At 46.0% G+C, this 20618-nt stretch overlaps 1 long non-coding RNA gene across 1 annotated transcript in view; it reads right to left on the reverse strand.

Moving 5' to 3' along the window:
• Positions 1-221: 221 nt before the first annotated feature.
• Positions 222-20618, reverse strand: part of LOC112409822 (uncharacterized) — a 34912-nt gene continuing 14515 nt past the window's right edge. Inside the window, exons 2-4 of the long non-coding RNA XR_003005236.1 lie at positions 6056-6284; positions 5522-5640; positions 222-1021 (exon numbers count right to left, since the gene is read on the reverse strand). This is a non-coding gene — a long non-coding RNA (uncharacterized LOC112409822). The remainder of the gene's footprint in view (positions 1022-5521; positions 5641-6055; positions 6285-20618) is intronic.

A 20618-nucleotide genomic window follows, 5' to 3' on the forward strand; every position in this document is an offset into this window, starting at 1 on the left:
TTACTTTACAGTTCTGGAGGTCAGGAGTCTAAAATAGGCTGGCAGCTATGGTTCTTCTGGAGACTGTAGGGGGACAATCCCTTGCTTTGCCTTTTCCAACCTCTGGAGGCTGCCTGGGTCCATCTCTGCTTCTGTCATCACATCTCCTCTTACTCTGACCCTCCTGCCTCCCTCTCATAAGGACCCTTGTGATTACATTGGACCTATCCAGATAACCCAGGATAATCTCCCCATCTCAAGATCCTAACTTAATCACATCTGCAAAGTCTTGCCATGTCAGGTAGCATATTCACAGGTTCTGGGGTTAGGACATGGACATATTTGGGGGGCCATTATTGTGCCTCACACATTGGACTCTCCTGATGTAATGGTAAGACCCTGGTGTGGGAATCAGGAACCCAGGGTCCTGGTCTGCCCCCTGGGTTGACTTACTGCGGGTAGTAAGTCTGACTTACTGGGCTTTTGGCAGACATATTGAATAAAACGAAGGGCTAGGATGTGATCCATTTCACAGGCGCCTCCCAGCCTCCACGTTCTAGGACTCAATACATAAGCTTTAGGCTTGGGGCTCTATCTAGCCACCCCTTTCATCTGTGTGTGCCGATTCCTTCCCACCCCCAGGGCAAAGGGAGCACACCTTCTGAGAAGACCTGGGAGGCCTCCAGCGGATTCCCCACTGTCCCTCCCTTCCCCTTCCTTTCTATCATGTGACCCCTGGGCCTTTTATCCAGAATGACTCTGAAAGCCTGCTATTGATTTTCCTGTCACTTCAGGTCATAAACTCCCACCCGTCATCTTCCTTTAAGTGAAAGTTTGAAAACACAATTTGGAAAAGAAAAAAAAAAAGATCACCCACGTGATTTCAGGGGCTGGGCTGATGGAGCAGCCCTTCCAGGAGGCTGGGTGTGAAGTGCTTGGAGGAAGTAATAGAGACACCCTTAAAGACTCCGTTCTGACATGAGCTGAGCTGTTCCTTCATTTGCAGTTGACGGCTGTTCTAGTCGTGGGCTCCCAGCAGTTACTGAAAAGAGAAAGTGGGAGAGCAAATCATTTTCATGATTGCCATACAGGAAGCCTACTTTGCTGAAAGCGAACCAGCCGCCTGTTGGGTCTTCATATTTTCTACTAGCCGAGTATTTGGTCTTTCCTAGCTGGCACCTTGTGGCTGATCATCTCCTCCAACTCTTCTCTCATTGATACAGTCATTAGTGACCACCTACTTTTTCTGCTTTGCATGGTAACTAGGGCATATGCTTTAAAGTCAGACGGTCATTCCTTCAATAAATGTTTACTGGGTGCCTACTTTATGCCGGGCACCTGACCAGGCACTGGGGACAAAATGACAAGCAAAACGGATATGGGGTCTGTCCCCAAGGAGCTTATACTGATGGAGGAGACAGAAGGGAACTGCATAATCCCACGATATATTGAATTACAAAATGTGGCAAATGCCATGAACCAAAAGTCAGGGAAGCTATGAGAGCAAATTCCAAGAGGGCACGAACTAGTTTAAGGGTCAGGAGAGGCTGCACTGGGTGGAAAATGGGGGCATAATGGAGACAAAGGAATCTGTTCAGATGAAGCCCTGAGGCAGAAGGAAGCTGGGTAAGTTTGAGGACTTTGGAGGAGTGTAGACGGTGAAGGGTGAGGGAAGGAGAGCAACACATAATGGGGAGTTTTGAATTTATTAATGCTGTAATAAAGTCCGTAAACTGGTTGACTTTCAGTGTCCTAATCCATAAAATGTGTATAGAAATACCTTCCTTGCAGAGTGGCTTTGAGGATTCACTGAGATAAAATATGCCATTTTAAGATAAAGTGCTTAGCCCAGAACTTGGTCTGTTGCAATCCTGGAATAAATGGGAGCAACTAGTTTTATGACTGGGCAAGGTGCACCGCTGCTGGGAACTGGGGACAGAAATGAATCAGCTTTGGTCCTTGCCTTCAAGCAGCTTCTAACATCGCTGAGGGGATCAGCAATATCTAGTCTGCAAGTGTGCCATAGCTTCTCCGCCGACAGGGCTCAGAGGAGGGAAGGCTGACTCCAGTGGGGAGTAAGGGAAGGCTGCTTGAGGGGGAGGCATCTAGATGCCCAACACATAATTCTGGTCAGGCGGGAAAGCAAAGGAAAGCGAGGACCATCTTCACTTCCCTGGGAGCATCTGGGTTGTGGAGAGGGAAACAGCTGCATTTCCTTCCCTCCTGCCGAAGTGAAGGAACTCAGAGGTGCTGCTTCTCTTATTAATCCAGCTGTGAGCATTTTTTAGACCATCGTGAGCCCCTGAGGAATGAGGTGCAGAGCCTCTGAACAACATCATTAAAATGCTTCCCAAGATGAAACTCAAGCCGAGCAGGTGAGAATCTAACGGCAGAACCAGCACCAAGCGATGTAGCTCGGAATGCGAGGCAGGGAATGGTTCCTGTCTAGCTCTGTGCCAACAGTCTTGGACAAGTGCCCTCACCTATGGGTCTTGGTTTTCTCACCTGTAAAATGAAATGATTGTTGTAGATGATGACATTTGTTCTTCTGACATTCTATGTCTCCAAAAGGCTACATTATTGCTTTGGTAAGATTCTGGGGACGATTTCTATCAAGAACAAAGGGGAAAATGGAGGCAACTCCCCAGTAATTCTCACTGCCTCTCAACACATTTGTACTGGAAAATCCACACATTTGCAACCTAAGTGAGTTTGGGAGCCTAAAATATATCTGGCAAGCTAAATAATTTCCTCACTTCATTTTCCTAATCTAGTCCTAGCGTTGATATTTCTAAGCAATATGTGACCACAAGCAAGTCACTTAACCTTTGCAAGTGTCTGTTTCCCCTTCTTAAAATGCAGACCTCCGACTGAATCATCTCCTTGGGCCCCTTCAGCTCTCATTTTCTCTGTCTTTTTCATTCATGGCTTTGATCCTTGGGCAGGTCAGTTATCTCTAGCAACAAGTGAGATGTGGAAAAAGAAACTCAGGTGGTCTACCATCTCCCTGAACCTCAGTGCTGTGATCTGAATAAAGTTAACATGTTTAAGGGTGTCTTTTCTAGACCAGCAGGGTAGCAAAGTAGTTATAAGCAGGGGCTTTCAGGCAGGCAGTCTGGAATCAAATCTGGTCTCTATCACTTACTACCTGTGTGGCCTTGAGCAAGTGCCAATCAACATGAAGCACGGATAGTTCTATTTAGGCAGAAAAGCAAGAAGTCTCAGTTTCCTTATCTGTAAAACGGGAGTGAAGATAATGCCTGCTGCTTACAGTCATTGTGGGGAATAAATACACAGTGCTTTCCAAATTTCTATCATACAGTAAGATAAAACATAGTTTCTCTGATAAATGGGCAAATGACGCTTGGTCCTGAGATTAGGGACACGTGGAGCAGTGGAGATTGAGGCCAAATGGGTCAGTTTGCTGCAGCTGACTGTAACACTGTAGGTCTCAGTGTTGCCAGATCTGATTTTTTTCTTTTTCAAGAGAAACCAGAAATCTGGATTTTTATGTGAGATTGCCTAATCTTAAAATACTGGCTCACATTTATTTTTTTAAACATGCAAATAAGACATGGCTGCTGCCAGGATGTGGCCCACAGTTTTTCAGTTGGTAACCTCAGTTTGTAACCATTAAGTGCTCAACGAATGATGGGGAAAACCCCGGTCATCTTAGTTAGCACTCTCAAGCACTCTCAACCACCCAATTTTACAGATATGGAAACTGAGGCCAAGGCTAAGAAAAGTGAAATGACTTGCCCAATGTTGCATGACTTTATTATGTTAAAGATGGGACTCTAACTCAGGTCTTTTGACACTTAGTTTGGTGCCCTTTTGCCAAGTCACAGGAATCCTTCTAGAAACTCACAGCCTGGATGGTGAGCTGCCCTGGAGCCACAGTCCTTGCTTTCCCCCCATGTCTCTTCCTGCAGTGCTTACAGATAACTGTGTTTTGAGATGATGCACAGAACCTCTACCTATGTGCCTGCATAACACCCACAGTCCAACAGTGGCTCAGATCGGGGCAGGGGTGATTCCGAGTGTTCCCAGCCGTTCCCCTCACTCCATGCCTCCCGTCTCTGCCCACTTTCCCTGAGATCAGCTACAAAATGAGTTTTAGTTGGAATGTATCTTTTTAAAAGGTTACAGGACAAAATAATCCTTGATGCAATATAATTATAAAATATAATCTCATTTGTGGTTAAATCCTCGAGCTTCAGCACATTTTAGCTAAAAATGGATAGTTTTATTTTTAATAAAAACAAGATTAGCTAATGAAAATCTACTATAATTCCTATTAGAAAGCTCTAAAGCATTGCTGCCTCTGATTGAGCTTCCAGACGCCCTCCCCACCATCCACATCCCCTGACACATCCTCCTCTCTGGGGAGCCTGATAGATGTACCCACATTGCCTTCTGAAACCTCCCTCTTGGGCCCCAGTTCTCAACCTTCATTTCCTTCACTTTAAATTCTAGTGCAAACCAGCTCAGCCATCCATCAGCACCCCTCGGCTCTGACAGGCTCTCTGCCCATCGGGAAGTCCCCTCTGCTCCATTCTAAGAGTCTTGTTAGGGGTGACTGGGATGTGTACCATTGGCAAATCGCTTCTGGAAACGAGTTTCCCACTTTGACGGGAGATGGAGCAGGGACAATCCCGCTGGGGGACTGGCATGGTTTATCAGCCTTCGTCCCAACTCTGTGTTCTTAACAGGGGTTTTCATAATCTCCTTTCCCTCAGTTGCTTCCTCTCAAAGGTATTTGCATTTAAACAAGAGTTTGCTCCCCTGCTGATTATTTTCCCCCTCTTTGATTCCATTGCAAAAGCAGCCAGAGTTGCCCGGGCGTGCTGGTGTCTGGATGGGCTGCATGGTAACAGCTGGGTGTAAACTTCGCCTCTTCCTTTTGCAGGTACGGTTGGCAGAGTAAGCACATTTAGGAGAAATTTCCAGGAAGTGAAAAGGGAACTATTTGTCACCTCTGAGTCTCCTGGGCCTGCTTCAAAAGCCTCTGGTAACATTTCTCAGAGAGAAATATTATCCTCTAGGTAATATTTTAAAATATTACCCACTAGGTAACATTTTAAAGCCAAGAGCACATGATTCTACCCAGGGAGAATTGTGCAAAGAGCAGGAAAAAAGCGTTCCAGTGTCTCCTTGACACTGACCCATGGCATGACCTTGAGCAGACAGGTGATCTCTGGTTAACTTGGGTGCTCTTACACTGTGCTGGGTGGAGGAGAAGCCTCTGAGGCTGAACTCCAAGACCCTCTTCCCTGTGGGGCTTAGCTCACCTTGCATTTAGCAGAGTTCAGCATAGTAAACACACAAGCTTTGGTGTCAGACACAGCTGGGTCCAAAACCCAGATGCATTCCACACACACTTGTGACTTTAGACAAATAGCTTAACTGTTTGAAGCCTCGGCTTCACCATGGGGTAAAGTTGGGCTGTAGTAGATGGGATTGTTGTTCTTGATTCTTCACACCCTCGGTCTTCCATGTGACCTTGCAGGGCACACATGTGCACAGGAATATATTTTCTTACCTTATGGATGTTGGGCTTCGCCATATAACTTGCTTGGGTCAATGGAACGATAAGGACTTGGTGTGAGCAGAGGCCATAAATGTGCTTCCAAGGTTTGGCTTGGTTCTTGCATCTATGACCTACCATGGAAAGAACACGAACATTGTAGTGTCTTGTCTAAGGAAAATGAGGACACAGGTGGAACAGACTAGAGACCATCAACAGCCTGGAGACTACCTATGGCTTGAAGCTGAGCCCCTCCCAAACTGGCCTGTAGACTCAGAAACTAGAACATGAAATGCTCTTTAATATAAACCGTTGGGTTTTGAGGGGTAGTTTGCTATGCACAAACTACCATGGTTGTGGCCATAGCTGACTGACACAGAGAAGTTACAACACTGAGGATTAACTGAGAATATGCATGTGTTACCTGGCTGCCGTATACCGCTGCTTTGTTCAGTCTGCACTACTCCCAAAGAACTCAACTTCAAACACATGTGTAAGTGCGTACAAATGTACAGATGATCTAAAGAGCAAGTCAGTATTTTTTCTTACCATCATAGTTTTTCCTCCTCTTAATGCAGTGCCAAGTAGACAGCGAGCTTTCAATAAATGGTGACCATGATGAAAATGATGATAACTCTGGCGAGGGCAATCTCTGTGCACTTTAGTTGGCGTGCACTTGGCATTGTACCCCAGGAATCTTCTTGGTAGACTCTTCTAGCTTGTTTCTTAAACACCCGAACTCATGGATATCTGTTTCATTTGCAGCTCTTGGTCTGACCTTAAGAGTAATAATAACCCATAACTTCTAAGGAGCATTTTAGAGCTTATGAAATGAGTTACAATTCATTCATTCAGCATTCATTTATTGAAATTTTATTTTTAAAATGCCCACTAGATGCAGGCATTGCCTAAAGTGCTGGGAAAACAGCAGTGACCAAGACTGGGGAAGCCTGTGCCCTCATGGGACTTGTGTTCCAGGCAGGAAGGACCACACAACTGAACAATTAATTAACTTAATATTCTAAACAAATATTTAAAAGTACATATTTTACAAGCAAATAATTAAATAAGAGCTTAATTAAACAGACTGTGGTAAGTGCAACAGAGAAAATAGAACAGGATTGAGTGACAGGGAAGGATTGAGGGCACTTTTTAGATGGGTTATCAGGGCCAGTGACTGCAAAGAGAATAGGTACCCAGGAGTCCAGGTGTTTAGCTAGAGTATGGAGGTGACATATTTTATCTTGGAATCTTATAACAACCTTGCCAGGTACCTATTCTTATTTCTCTCACCCCTCCTCTCCTTTTTTCCACTGAGGAACCCATGGCTCAGAGAAATCAGATACCATGCCTCACGTAGCAGAGGAAGGAACTGGGACTTAAAATCAGTTGTTTGGAGGTTACCCAGAAGGCACCGGGCAGCAGAAGACCTCAGATGAGGATGTCAGGAATCCAGGTGATTGCCTCGCCCACCCTAACCCCCAGCTCCCATGTTGGAGATATGACCATCTTTAAGGCAGTGTCATTGATGACCCCCAACCCACCTGCCCAGTGTTACCAGCCAATACACCCAGCAGGAGGAAGGCAATCCTCACCAGTCCTTCCCTAAGAGAGACAGCTGGGTGCCTGGAGCAGCACACACTGCCTGGTCCACTATGAGCCAAAGATGCCAGCTGTCACCTGGCAGCCTTTGGATGATGCAGTGATTCAGGGGAGCGCCATTGCGAACTCAATCACACCTCCCTGCCGCAGGTGGCAGCCACAGACCCACAGCATGAGCACTGAGGGAGGGCCTTCACTTCCAGACGCAGAACCAGTGATGCGCGGGGGCGCCAGGCAGTCTGGTTCCCATGTGCAGCCTAGCACACATGCTCTTCTCAGTCTTTGGCTTCTGAGCTCAGGATTCCATAGATATAATGTCTCTGAGTTTACCACCACTCGAAATTAATCAGTAGTACCTGCCGTCTAAAATTTTCCTTATGGAAAAATGGAGGCACAGGCCAGGCAATGACTTACTCATAGTCATTTGCAATTATGAGTTCTGGCTAGACTAGGGACCCTTCTAAGTCTTGGTCTTCAACCAAGTGTTGAGAATCTGCTATGTGCCGGGTGCTGTACTAAATGCTGATGAGCTCACGTCTTCTGAGAAAGAAAGAAACATGAACAGTTATGAGTGTTATTTACCTTAGAAGTGATGTGATAGGAATAGGTGTGGGTGACCTCTGGGGGTCCCCAAAGTAGGGAATCTACACTTCTGCAGTGGTAGAGAGGGGAGGCCGGTGGGTGGGGTCTTGAAGGTCTAATGCAAAGGTCATGCTTGAGCTTTCCCCTGCTCTTTCCAGTAAAAGATATTCAAATTTTCCATTTGCATAAACTCATTTTATTAAAAGTAAAAAAATTCACTTATTTATTTTTAGCTTCAGTTTTGTTTAAGTTTGAATATGTAGTTATGAAGAAAGCATTATCATCAAAGCTGTGTGAATTTTAGCAGATCCTCAAGCCTCTCTGTGCCTCAGTTTCTTCAAAGGGGGCTTGGGAAGACTGAATGAGTTAAAATATACACAGAGTGGTTAGAACGAGGCCTTACACTATATGCTGTGATTCTTGCCTTCCTTCCCAGAGGACACCATTAGGGGGAAATTGGGTATGAATGAGCCACGGCAGCAATCCAGACGCCTGCAGTCTCCGAATCCTGCCCCTGAAAGCTGCAGGAGCCACGTCCAGCCTCAGTGAGCTGGGGTCTGTGGACGAAGCCCATGCCATGGTTAACCTGCAGCGCTGCTGTGAGGATTGCTGTGGGATATCGTTTGGGTATAGGAACGTGAGGCTTATTATTTCTCAAAAGACAACCACGTGGCCTGTGGGTTTGTTTTTGTTAGCCACAGGCCAACATTTATTTCGTTTGCTAAAACACGCAAACAAATAAAAGGTCCACACTGCAAAGCACTGAGAGGCGAGACGCATGTTTAGGCAAATCAGGAGACAGTAACAATCCATCACAGCCAGTTTCAAAGCCTGCTGCGCTTGTGACTGGGCTTGGGGAGGCTCTGCACAGAAACTCCATGCTTAATTGGGTCTCAGGTCTTTGGTATTTGCCGGTATCACATGGGAGGGGCTGGCAAAGCCAGGAACAAGTTAGCTGTGATTGGAAGTTTGGATTTCAGGACGGAGCAGTAGCTGGGAACTTAGAGCTGAAATCTCACTCCCAAGGAGGCTCTAGTGCACTAAAAACCCACTAAGAAACATCTGGGGTGGGAGGATCAACAGCCAGTTGATCCCAGGTATTGGGGGTGGCTGCATACAAGGTGATATGGGAAGCAAGCAGCGTTTGTCTGGCACTCAGGATACAGAGCGTCTCCAAGTTCTCACAGCCTGAGGGAGGCAGGAGGAAGCTCACTATCTGGGATATGCCAAGGCGAAATGAGCTCGAAACTCAGTTGTGGTGCCCACTGGAGCACAGTGGACGCTGCAGCTGCTCTGTCTCTGTGCCTTCAAGGATGTCACTGTTCCTCCCCCTTCCCCAGGATTTTGTCTGCCAGAGGAGTCCCCCACCTACAGCTACCCTTCAAAACCCTGCTTTGGACTTGCTAGATGAATCATGTCACTGCTCAAACACCTTCAACAACTGCCCCAAACATACAGAATAGAGTCCAAACCCTAAACTCAGCACCCAAGGCGGCTTACCCTGATATGGCCCATAAGCGCCACTGCTTCTTCTATTCCATGTTTTAACCACAGCATACATGCTCACTGCAAATGAACCCCTATTTACTATCTCTGGGCCTTTGCTGATGCTATTTCCTCTGCCTGAAGGCCTTCCTTGCTCTTTCCTCATCCTAATCACGTCACTTATTAGACAAGAGCTTATTTGCTTGGTGTGTCTATTATGTGGCAGAGACTATTCTGATGCTGTTTGAAATGGCCATAGTGGAAGACTGCAAAAAAGGCCACAAATTCTTCCCCTCCTTGAATCCACGCCCCCTCACCTATAACTCTGCGTGCCCTCCCATTCTGACTCTGGGTTCAGCCATGTGATTTGTTTTGGCCAATGGGATATTACCAAATGGGATGCAAGCAAAGGCCTGAAAAGTGCTTGTACTCTTTTTGTTTCTCTTGGAAACCTTTTCTGCTTCTGTGTGAATGAGCCGGGGCTAGCCTGCTGGAAGCTGAGAGACCTTGTGAATCAGAAATGATGGCTCAACCAAGGGCCCTAGACCAGTCAGTCCCAAGCAGACCGTGTGTCTGTTCACAGATGCATGAGTGAGCCCAAACTGCCAACCACAAAATCCTGTACTAAATAAATAGTTGTTGTTTTAAGTAACACTTTTCAGGTGGTTTCTTAAACACAATAGATACCTAATGCAGCCACCGATGGGTCTTATCAGTCTAATCTCTTACCCCTTCTGTTGGTGCTAACAACCTGCTTTTATAGTGATAAACATCCTCCTTCATTCTAAGTTAGATGATTCTGGTGAAGTTAGTCTACCTGCTCCTCTGACTGCAGGACTGTCAATCAGTGTATCTCTGGCTACCACGATGGGCACATGGCTCAAATGGTCTAATAAGCCTCAGATCTGGGATTTCTGTTGAAATTCCTGAAACAATAATGCTCTTTTTCCAGCAGGGTGGCTAAGCCAGGAGAAGGTCAGCCTCGAGTGCTCACACAGCTCCCACAGAAAAGAGAAGGACCAAGAGACGGAGAGTGAGTCCTGCCGACACGGGTCCCTGGATCAGCCTGTGCCTACAGTTCCATCTCTCCCTGGGTTTTTTTTTGGTTACATAAGACAGAAAAAAAAAATCCTCTACTTCTGTTTAAGCCAGTATGAGTGGGATCTCTGTCATTTACAGCCCCAAATTTCTGACTGATGCATTCCTCAAATGCTACCTTCTCCAAAAAAAACTTTCCTTCATCTCCCGGCAAGAACGGAGGTTCCTAAAGATTTTTGCACATAGTCAAGAACACTAACTTCAAGTCGGACAGACTTGACCTACAGTGACCACAGGGCTTGCATTAGAGACGGGCACGTGACCCATGACAGACCAGTGGGTGTCATTTCTGGGACTTTTACTAGAACTGTTAAGGAAGAGAAGTTCTTTCTCTATTGACATTGCCAGACTAGAAGAATGAAGCCAGGAGTTTGTAGCCTCCATCTTGAAACCAAGAGGAAAATCCTGTCTGGGGTGACGGCAACACAGAGGGAAAGGAAAAGCCAAGGCAGGAGATGGACAGTGTCATCTTTGAGCCCCTCTATCCAGCTGAACTTGAAGACCAACTTACCCCTAGACCTTTTAGTTACTTGAGCCAATATCTTCCCTTTTTTATTTAAGCTGGTCATAGTTGGGTTTCTGTCACCGAAAGAGTCCTAAAGAACCTCTCTCAGCCTCAGGTTTGTCCTCTGCTAAATAAGGTTTAACAGTACCTCTCCCACACATGTAAGATGTCTAGCACAGCGCTGGCCCAGAGTGGGAGCTCCACACTGGTAATGGTCCTCCTTCCTCTGAGCTCTGGGAGTGAGGGTAGTATCCCCCTCTCTCTGCAAGCAGCAGCTTCTCCTCTGTTGGCCAGCTGACTGGAAATTGCCCAGAAGGCCAACAGCCTTCTTTCTTTGTTGCAAATGGTATCATTTCATCTGGGTGGATGCAGGAGCTCAGTGGAGTGTATATTTGTCCCTGATCTCTGGTTTTTGATTGCCACCCGGCATGTGCCCAGCAGGCAGCCTGCTGTGTTCTACGTACCACAGCCAGATGATAAATCTTTGATTTTTGCTCTTCTCTGCTTCTTGGGAATAATGGGTCCATAATGAATTGCATCCACAAGAATAGCTGTAATTGTAACAGTGCCATAGAGATGGAGCTGGCAGATCAGCCTGTCCCACGAAATGTGCCTACTTTGTTCCAATCACTTTCTTTGAAATGGCTACCAACTTTGTTTTTCCATCTCAAACTTTTAATAAGCAGTGGGTTTTCTGTGGAAAGAGGAGAATGAAAGCTATATATCTGGGAGGTTTTATTCTTGGTTTGTTTATTTTATTCCCTTGTCTGCACAATTTCCCTTAGAATTTGGTCTCGGGGGTAGGGGGGAAATCTTTGGCTCCCAAATATCTTAGCCACGCTGGCATTGTGTCAAAGAATTGACACCTCCCTGATATCTAGAGATGCGGAATCACTTGTACACTATCCGAGGTGTTGATAACTGGTATTCTTATGGAAATCTCAGAGGAGATCTCAAAGGTTGCAATGTGCACAGATCTCAATCTCAAAGAGATGAGTGGTTGGGGGGTGGGGTGCAGGACTGCAAAGATCGGTAAAGAGGGGACGCCCCTGTCTATCCTGGGCTGTTTCCTGACAGCATGTCTTCTTGGAAGTTCACAGCCATCTTGACTCTCTGAGACGCTGGGGTCCAAACGGAACCAAATGATGAGCAGTAAAGAGTCAGGATGGTAAATATGACTTTCTAACGTTCAACTGGAATTGTAGGTAAACATAAGAAGAATCAGTATTAATTATATTTAGCAGCTATTAGTACTGTATACTTGCTATATGCCAGGCCAAGTACTCAGTATCAATTTTATCATTTAATCCTTACAACAACCCAGTAAGTTAGGTACTATTATTGCCCTGATATTTTAGTCAAGAAAACTGGAAGTTGAAAAGAAAAATGGCTTGACCCAGGGCAGAGGCTGAGTTTTGACCTCATAACCCACCTTTTAGCTACTATGTTAGGCCTAGTGAACGTGCTCAAGACTGCATTCTAGGGGACTTCCCTGGCGGTCCAGCGGTTAAGACGCGGCACTTCCACTGTAGGGGGCACGGGTTCGATCCCTGGTCGGGGGCGGGGGGGGGAGAAAAAAAGACTGCATTCTAGAAGACCCAGGAAGGTCAGCCTCCAGCTCACTGGGTGACTTAGGGCAAGCAAAATTTCTCATCTGGGTTTTGAATTCTCCAGTTAAATTAGTGGATCGGCTCTAAATCCTCCAATGGGCCAGGTAGCCTTGGTTCAGGGGTCGGCCCCCTATCATTGGATGTAAGCTTGAGTCATAGCCAGGGAAGTCCACGGCAACAAAGTCACAGAGGGATTCAATCACAGGACGGCGAGATGGGGCGCCATGACATTTACGGTTCTCTCTCCTATGAGAGTCTGATGCCAATATGTTTTTTCACCTATTTTTAAATCTAAGAGGCCAGCATTTGTGTTCCCTGAAGCTCGGCCGTGCCGATTGCAAGGCAGTTCTATTTGCCTGCTGCATTTTGCTCTGGTGGCTCAGCAGGAGGCGGGGAGGAGGCGCCCATCCACTCAGCCCTCCTTCTGAAGCCTTTGCTTGGCTGAGCATGGGAGACTGGGTGGGAGGGCACCAAGATAATTGCTCAGAATTCGTTTGCTGCTGGTGCGCCCGTTGTCTCTGCAGGCACCACATTTCCCCATCCCTAGCAGGGTTCTCACTGGGTTGAACGCTGAATGCCCATTAGGGAAGCTTGTCACTTTCTCATTTGCGGGAAATGTCCGACACAGAAGGGCAGGTACCACTTAAAATGTCAAGGCAGCAGTGCAACTGGCAGGTAAATTTCTGCGTAAAAATCCTCTTTCTGCTTTAGAGCGAGGAGATTATGTAAGATTGTTTGACAGCCGTCAGACAGGAGGACTGCCTTCGGCCAGAGAGTAAGAGGTAAACAATCTCAGGAATCCAGCCAGTTCTTTCACCAGTTGAAGATTCCAGTGCGGGCTGCCTCCACACTCACACTTCCAGTCTTCATACAAGGCACCCTGTTCCCCTCCCAAAGCCCCTTTCCATGTCCACCGTTGATCAACACCTCCACTATCACTACCTCTCTTCCACCTCCACTGCCACGTCCTTTTGGAATAATGTCCTAACTTATCTTCCTTCCTCTAACTTCTCTGTATGACAATCCATTCTGTAGGGAGCTGCCATTTGAAGACTACTGAAGGGGAATTCTGAACAGCAGCTTCCCAGCATATGAAATTTCCAAGGCTTCTCGAGTGTTTACAGAAAACAAACAACACCTCTACTGCCCAGTCTCCAAGCCTAACACTTTTTGTGTGCTTACTACATGATGCCAGGAACTATGCTAGGCACTTCATGCATTGATTTGTCTTTCACAACAGCCCTGTGAGTTGGGTATTAACAGCCTCATATTACAGCTGAGTAAACTGAGGCTGAGAATTAAACAACCTGCCTAAGATCTCCCAGTTTTTAAGTGCCTAACCCAGATCTAAACTGAAGTGGTCTGCATTTCCCCCCTCTTTCATTACTACTTTTAATAGACTTTACTTTTTCGCGTAGTTTTAGGCTTATAGAAAAATGGGAGTGCCAAGTATAGAGAGTTCCCATATGCCTCATTATCTTTGTCCCTCCCCCAACAGTTTCGCCTATTATTAGCATCTTGCATTGGTGTGGTACATTTGATGAGCCAATATTGATACATGGTTACTAACTATAGTCCATAGTTTACCTCAGGGTTCACTCTTGGTGTTGTACATTCTATGGGTTTTGACAAACATATAATGACATGTATCCACTATTACAGTATCAAAAGGAGAGTTTCACTGCCCTAAGAATCCCCTGCACTCCACCCATTTATTCTCCCCCACCCAACTCTTGGCAATTACTGATATTTTTACTGTCTCCAACTGCAGACCCAGCTGCCCAGAGGCCCTCGGTAGTTTCTAGCTTCTTTCACTCCCTGGAACAATCATGCAGGGCAGGATTCAACAAAGCCAGACCCCACCATCGCCAGCATTGGTGGGAAGGGCTTCTTCCCCTGATTAGGCCTGGTTCTCATTGGGCTTGTGGGTAAAAACTCAGGATCTGTCTGCCTGTCTCCACAGACTCGGCAGGTGGCTCGGGGTGGAGAGATGGGACTGAGAGTTTCATCAGCAGAGTCAGAGAATTCAGCACATGGGGCAGGTGATGGAATGTGGCAGCAAAGGGCTGTTGGCTCATGGGCTCGCTCATGCTGTGATGGGGTAGCTAATGCTTATTGTACTTGCCTGTGGCAAACATACCTGTAGCCTGTCCTTCAGAAAAGTGCCCCCCCCAACCAATTACGCAGTGCAGCTTTTCGAATCTTTAGTATGCATGTGGATTTCCTGGGCATCTTGTTAAAATGCAGATTCTAATTCAGTAGGTCTCAGGCGAGGCCTGATAGTCTGCATTTCTAGCAAGTTCCCAGGTGATGCTGAGAGTAGCAAGGATGTAGGAAACAGAAAATGAATTTATATTGGGCTCATTGCCTGTTTTGTCATTGGGCTTGCTACCTAATTTCCTTAAAACTCTGATTATTTCTTATGCTTCAGAGAAACACTTGTACCTGGCTGAGTTCGATCCTAAGTTCCACCATTAAATAGGGACATTTACAATCTCAGTGTGCTCAGATGAAGGCACCTGGGATGGATAATGAGGCCAATTATTCAATAACCAATGTAGTCTTTCAGTAAATATCTGTCAAGCTCCTAGAATGTGCTAGACACTGTCCTCTTGGGACTTTGGGCTAGCAGCCAAAGGCACCAAAACTAAGCAAACAATCAAAGTAATTTCAAGTTGTGATAAATTCATGGAAGGACATTAACAAAGGCCTAAGCTGGAGACTAATGAAGGGGAAGGGAGTATCTTAGAATAAGTGGTTGTACAGGTTTCCTGTTGCTGATATAACAAATCAATGCAAACAGTGGCTGAAAACAACACAAATGTACTCTCTTACGGTTATGGATGTGAAGTTCTAAATCAGTCTCACAGAGCTAAGGTCAAGGTGTCTGGGGGCTACTTTCCTTCTGGAGGTGCTAGGGGAGAATGTTTCCTTGCTTTACCAGCTTCTAGAGGTTACCCACCTTCCTTGGCTCAGGACCCTTTCCTGGAAACAGGCCAATCTCTGTGTGCGCCCACCAAAATAATCCAGGATAATCTCCCCATCTCAAGATCCTTAATCAGGGAATTCCCTGGTGGTCCAATGGTTAGGACCCTGCGCTTTCACTGCCGAGGGCCCAGGTTCAATCCTTGGTTGGGGAACTAAGACCCTGCAAGGCACTCAGCGTGGCCAAAAGAAAAAAAAAAGATCCTTAATCACACCTGCAAAGTCCCTTTTGTCGTGTCAGGTAACGTGTTGACGGGTTCCAGGGATTGGGATGTGGACATCTTGTGTGGGGTGGGGGGAGCAGGCATTATTCTGCCTACCACGGGGTCAAGAAAGCCTCCCTGGGGAAATAACATTCAAGCTAAAGACTGAGCACAAGTCAGAAATGAGAAGAGTAGAAGGAACAGCTTTCTGGATGGAGCCAACAGCGAGGGCAAAGACCCTGAGGAGAGAGCTTTTAAAGTCCAAGCACTGGAGAGAGCCCTGGAGTGTGGGAGCACAGGGAGTAGACAGGATGAGGGCGTAGCAGATGGCAGGGGTTGGGCCCGTGGGCCCCGCGGGCTATTATGAGGACTTTGGATTTTACTCCAAGTGTGGTCAGGAGCCACTGGAAAGTCGAAGCCTGCTGCTAACGTGATCTGATTCGTGTCCGAAGGAATGATGGTTTCTCAGCTGCAGCCCACGCTTGCCTTGTAGAAATGTGCCACACAGCCCAGTGTGCCCAGCTCTTCTGACTTCTCAGGCAAAGTTGGAAATCTGGATACTTTTAATGTCAAACTCCCTATTTTATATTACTGACAATATACTGGAAAATTAAAAAAACACACCTACAAGTAAGGTTTGGCTGAGACCTGCCAGGCCACCATCTCTGAAGAAGTTCTGCTACCTACTCACTGCATGACCTGGAGTGAAATATGGACACTTCGGGGCTTCAGGTTCCCAGTCTGTACAGTGGAGAGAATACTGGTGGCTATTACAGAGGGTTGAATGGATTCAAAGTCTATTAATGAGAGAATCCATATAAAATACTTGGTACCGTGCCTGGAAGCTTTCAGTATATCTGTACCCATGTATGTATGTTTTTTAATTTGAGGGGATCAGATGAAGGTTTGAAAGAGATGACCTTTAAAATTGCTTCTGGCTCTGAGATTCTAGGATGATAAAAGAGTCCTGAGTTGCCTTCCTTCACCTGGATTTAATTTCCTTACCCAGTATGCTTCACACAGAATGCATGGTTGATAAGATGACAGCAGGCTCCAAGACAACTATGCTTGACAGCAAAAACCACTGTGGTCAGGAAAAAGGCCCCTGTTGCTGATTACACACAATACCAAGGAGTAAGAGCCCCAGCAATCAAGCCCCAGTATCTGCTCAATTTTCTCAAGAGTTTTGGAATTAACACTTCCTGAGCTTCTGAAACTCCAAATATGGTTCCTTTTTTCTTTTTTATTAAATTGAAGTATAGTTGATTTACACTATTGTGTTAGTTTTAGGTGTACAGCATAGTGATTCAGTATTTTTCAAATTATATTCCATTAAAATTTATTACAAGATAATGGGTATAATTCCCTGTGCTATATAGTATATATCTCTGTTGCTTATCTATTTTATATATAGTAGTTTGTACCTGTTAATCCCATACCCTTAATTTGTCCCTTCCTCCTTCTCTCTCCCCTTTGGTAACCACAAGTCTGTTTTCTATATAGTTGAGTCTGTTTCGGTTTTGCATATACATTCATTTGTATTATTTTTTAGATTCCACATGGAAGTGATATCGTACAGTATTTGTCTTTCTCTGTCTGACTTATTTCACTAAGCATATTCTCTAGGTCCATCCATGTGGCTGTTAATGGCAGTATTTCCTTTTCTATGGCTGAGTAACAATGGGCACCTGGGATTCTGGGTGCCCTTCTTTCTACTCAGGGGAGTAAAATCTGAGGAGGGTATAGGCAAGTACAGGTCACTGTCTCTAGACAGGTGAACCTGAAGATTGAAGGCTTTTGCTCAGGAGGGCCTCCTCCTAGGACCACATCAAATATCTCCCCACCCTCAGGACTGTACCCAGAAAGGCACAGAGCAGAGTCAGGGCAAGCCTGATGCCAGGCAGAGCTCCAGGAGAGGATGTGGCAGGTTTGAATTTTATCAGTAAGATCAATGTTTGTAAATGGCAATGACAAACAAATTGCACAGCTTCTTGGAATACTATCCAAGGACACTTCCGCGTACATTTACACACTCACACAGAACTTTAATTTCTTTACCAAGTTTCACCAGCAGCTTGGAGTTGGGAAGATAGAGAGCCATGCCTGATCACCAACACATCTCTCGCTAATTGAACTTCCCCAACAGGAGGCTGCAGTCACAGTGGTAGGCTGGGAGGTCTACCTGAATCTCTGAATCACAACTTTTAGTGTCTCTAGGGTGGGTAAAATGCTCCAACTGTGCCACTTTAGGGGGACCATGTGAGGGAACTGCCCAGCACTGTACAGATGGAGGGCACGGATTCTGACACTACTCGGGTCCTGGGCTGCAGTTCTTTTGCCTCAGCCTGGTGTTCAAGGCTGTTTGTTAAGGCTCTTTGTTTGCAAGCCCAGACTGACTCAGGCTAACGGCTAACTCAGGCCCAAAGCGGGCCTAATGGAAGACTGTGGGGCTGACAGAGTAAAAAACAAAACAAAACAAAACAAAAAAGGGCTGAGACCTTGGACAGGGCCGGCAAAGGCAGCTCTGAGATCCAGGGCAGAAATGAACATGAACTCACTCCCTGGGGACACCATCTGGTGAGTTGGTGCAATGGTTTTCAGTCTCTGTGTCATTCTGCTCATGGATTGAAATCCCTGAGAGACTCTTATGGTGTAGGTCATCTCTCTCCTGCCCAGTGTGTGTCAGGACTGACAGGCCCGCCAGTCTGCATGCTATGGGGAAGCAGGTTTCCCCAAAGAAATATTGATGTACTGCTACCAGAAAAAAAAGGACGAAGGCAGGCAGAGACAGCAGCTGTCTGCACAAAGGCCCTGCATGAAGAGGTTCCAGCCACCCTACTGGCCTACTTCCCAAGACTCCCAGCACATGCTGTCCCCTCTTTTTTACCATATTCCCCATTTCTTCTGGTTTGTGTCCTGCTCACTCTGGGATGCCCTTCCTGCCTACCTCTGTATGTTCCCCAAGCCCATATCATGGAAAGGGAACCTCTTCCTGGTCTCTGCCTATTGTGCATCAGGGTTTGGGTTCAACTGGCTGTGGGTTAAGAAATAGGCTTTACTGGGGAAATGGAAAACTTACATATCTAGTGCTTCCATACCCCACAGAGAGAAGCCACTGAGGGGCCCACAGCTAAGGTGTGATTTCCAGCAGGGAAAAATTGCCCCCTGCTCTTCTCCCATTTATAGGGCAAAAGTGAGAAAACAGCCTTGGTAGAGGAACACACAGGCTACTTTGTGCCATTAGTCCAAACGTGGGGTGCCAACCACTTATAGGAATAGTCTGGGATACTAGCTACCCTGCACTTGAACTTGGGGTCCATAGAAAGTTAGAGTTCTCCTTATCAGATGAAGGAAACCATCAGTTCTGTGGGGAGCTGAGTTTGGGTGCAGCCCCTTTGGTTGTGCAAATGGGGAGTGATCCTGGTCCTAATTAGCTTGTTTCTAGGCAACACACATACCCAACTCCAAAGCCATTCCTTTTATAGTTCTTTCACAGGTCCACACTCTTAACTTCCAAACCCCACAAACCAGACAGCTCTCATTTCTCTAAACCCTTTGATGAGGTTGCCTTGAGGATTTGTCCTCTTTTTCCTGTTTCCATCTTTACTCATCCCTGCCCAGGCTCACTCCCTTGATTTTAAATGTCCATATCCCTGTCTCCTCTACCAAACTGTCATCTCTTCAAGGGCCTCTGCCATATGTCTCTTATCTTATCTTTGCATTCCTGTCACTAATTGGAAGCTTGACCCAAAGAATCCCTCCATACAAATATAGGGTTGACAAACAAATGGTTTCAACTGCAAGATAGAAAACTACTCAGATATGAGATGAAGATGGATCATTCAAAGCAGCTCCCTAGAAACACAAGGCAGTGGCATGAATGACAACACCACCAGGAATGGACTAATGGGGAGAAAGCCCGTATGGCATTGTGGAGGGCGGGTGGTAGAGCTGGTGTTGGTAAAAACGTTGATTCCTTCGACAAATATTTTTTGAGCATCTACCACACCTCAGGCACCAGGAAAATCTGTGGAATACACCAGTGAATAAGGCATTTAGGGTCCCCACCATGATAGAGGTAAACGTACATTCTTCAACTTCCTCTAAACCCTGAGAGTGAATTTTCTTTGCTTCGCTAAATTCTTAATACTCCAAGATAAACTGGGCTCTACTTAGATCCATATTTACTGGTGCATGGCATTGAATCAGAGGGGAAACTGGACCAAAAATTCCCTGTATTTGTTAAGAATTTTAAAAAGAAAGAAAAGAAAAGAAAAAAGAACTCCCTCCCCCTCTCTCCCTCTCTCTCTCTCCTTTTATCCCCAAACGTTCAAATGGTCACAGGCAAGCTGAGTCAAGATTTGGCCTGCTCAGCCCTATTATCATGCCAGAGACACAGCAGGGGGTGGCATTGTTTTGACAAACTTAAATGGCTTCAAAACCCAAATAGCTTAAATGTAAAATGCTGTCTCTGTGAGCTGTCACTCAGAAATCGCTCCAAGCATTGATCTGGGGAGAGTGAGGATGAATCAATGGTTGGATAGGGAGAGGTCTGCCTTTCAAGTCCATGCTTCTCTTTCTTGCTATCTCTGGCCTTGGAGAGGGATGGGGGGAGAGAAGGCATTGGGTTATTTTGAAAACCTTGCCTTAATCACAAGGAATAAACCTTAGAGATTTAAAAGTACAGGACCCTCATTCTACAGATACTATAAACGAGGAGCCTTATTACTGACTTTCCTGGTCAGTTCCCCACTCACCTCACCTTTTACGCTCACTGGGATTAAGGAGCCCAGAAGGAGAGGAAGCTCCTTTTCCTCCTGGGTCACTGACATATATAGAGGGAAAAACTGAGGGTTATACAAATGTCTGAAACAACTCAATTGGTTAGTTTAGGAATATGGTTCCTGTGTGACAGACAAATGCACATCTAAGTCACAGCTGTTTGAATGAAGACCAAGAACTGCAGTTGATTGAATGATTATACTGTTTAAAAGCCTAGACTTAGGGACTTCCCTGGCGGTCCAGTGGTTAAGACTTCGCCG

This window comes from Neophocaena asiaeorientalis, unplaced genomic scaffold (assembly GCF_003031525.2).
Source record: "Neophocaena asiaeorientalis asiaeorientalis breed wild unplaced genomic scaffold, Neophocaena_asiaeorientalis_V1.1 scaffold336, whole genome shotgun sequence".
NCBI lineage: Eukaryota > Metazoa > Chordata > Mammalia > Artiodactyla > Phocoenidae > Neophocaena > Neophocaena asiaeorientalis.